Here is a 2381-nt window from a genome sequence, read left to right on the forward strand (position 1 = left end):
TAGAAAAAGACAGATATGAATAATGAAATAATCAGATAGTTACATGGTCTGTCACACTTGAGTCACACAAGGTGGAGCCAAACTTCAGGGATCACAGATTATATAGTGAAAGAATTTAATAATTACGTCTTTAAATATGTAAGCCATTGACATTATTTTGTATCATCAATTCCTGGGCTGACTTGCCAGGTATGAAACTGTATACTGTCATCACGCATTTGTAACATGCCATCAGTTAATCGTCAGATAATCATAAAGTCTTGCCTGATGAATTCTGTAGTCCTGACCTCATCACAAGCGCCTGAATGTCTGTTGTGGTGCGGCAGGACGTGAGATAGTGGGCCCAATCCTGGCGTAGCAGTAGTAGCCACAATGTTGATAACAGCTGAAAAGATGGCTACAGCAGGGGCATCACCAGCATAGCTGAGAGAGAGAGATGTTCCTCCGTGTTCTGAGTCGTCATCCTTTTGCCAGGTCTCGGTGATGGTGCCGACCTCCTAGTGCCACTCCTTCTTCTCATGGCAGATCACAACCGGTGTGAAGATGTGGAGGAAGAGCAGGTAGTCAACACCCAGACCACCGTGCCGGCCTTGATGAAGTCCTTGTACTTCTCGGAGGGCACCGTGCAACATTCTGGACTCAATCACCCAGCATCCCTCGCACTCTGGGAGATGCATAGATCATTCAGAAAATGCTCTGCCCATGTCTCAACTTTCCTAACCTTGTCCCTGACAGGTATTTGCACCCTAATCGTAATCGGTGATGGCGCTGTCGTTCGTTTGCATAATTTAAAGAATTAAATAAGTTAGTAATAGCTAACTGTCACATTCAATAGGGGATGTAGCATTTTACTGGCAGGGAAGCATGGCCAGACTCCATTCGTGAAGGATGTCATCATCACCAATTGAGTCAATGAATCATAAAATGTATAGATATTGCACATTATCTCCACAAGAGGGAGCTTTATAGGTCTCTTCATGGAATGGAGGATTGTTGTTTACACAATTATACAAATATTTACATTATCCTGGGGATTAACACAGATTGTCAGTTTAAAGTAATTAATTACGTAATTAGGTGATCTGTGGCACCAGATTCCAGGTGTCATGGACGATAAAATCATTGTTTTATATAACTAAATAATCAAATAATGAGTTCATGTAACATCATCCACTTCCCTAAGGTGGCTCCAAACCAGGCTCATGAACGATGCTGTCGTGATTAATTTAAATATTTTAACTACATAATTGATATTAAGATGGTCTATAATAATTGCCTCCCACATCGCGTCACCACAATCCACTGATCATGGATTATCTAATGTCCAATTTTAATAAACAAATAACAACATAATCAGAGGATGAAATGGTCTGCCATGCTCCACACAATTGAGTCTCAGTTGACTCACACATGATTGTGGTTACTTCCAAGTTTCATCCCTTATTTAATCGCAGAGCAGAGTAGTAATATGTTTAAATGCTGAACTCTCATTGTGTATGCAGGGTTTTTAGAAGATATCACATATTTAATGTTGGACGGCTGCCTCAAAAGAGATGGACTGAAATCAAACAATCGCTAAGTCTACTCTAACAAACGGATTATCACCTTCCTGAAGGAATTCAACAATGTCAAACTCACCTTTTTGAGGAATAATCGTGAGTCTTATTATCTTTTGTTCCATAGTTTTACTTCTGACGAGAGAGAGTATTCATAAACAGAAGTCTCTGAACTGTTTCTCCACAGCCTATGTCCTCTGATGAGGTAATCTTGCATTTGATAACCAGTAAAAGCCGTAGGCAAACTTCCAGAGGTATGGCTATGACTTGGTTAGGCGAATCAAATGCTGTCATGAAAAGTTTTAGGAGATAGTTATCTTGGGAGACTGTAATGTCCCAAGATAACTCTTTCTCGAAGCTGCTCTCTCGTCCTTGGCCCATGATACCAGGATACAGAATGCAAGGAGGGTTGCCAGGCAACATTTATGAACCAACATTCTGTCACATTCTAGTGCCCCTCCCACAGGCTTAAAGGAGTATACCCACCGATGAACTAACCTTACAGCCTCACTGAGTTTCTCACAAAAACAAAGCAGGGCTCTTTCTTTTGAGTTCTACATATTTACCCGTCTCTCAAGCTACAACATGCCTATAGTGACATAAGCATGAAAATGAAAGCACCATTGTGCCATTCAAGTACAGTGATGAGTATTTTAAACCTGTTTTCTATGCTTCAATTTGCTAATTTCTAGAATGGAAACAATACAGTTAATCGCCTCTACCATAATCCTTTTCCCTTTCTTGAAAATAAAATAAATTCCTCTTCATCCTCTTACCATTAGAGGAGCTTGACCCCACGGTTTCTCAGAGTTGTGTAGGTTTGCA

Source organism: Phodopus roborovskii, unplaced genomic scaffold (assembly GCF_943737965.1).
Source record: "Phodopus roborovskii unplaced genomic scaffold, PHOROB, whole genome shotgun sequence".
In the NCBI taxonomy this organism is placed as follows: Eukaryota; Metazoa; Chordata; class Mammalia; order Rodentia; family Cricetidae; genus Phodopus; species Phodopus roborovskii.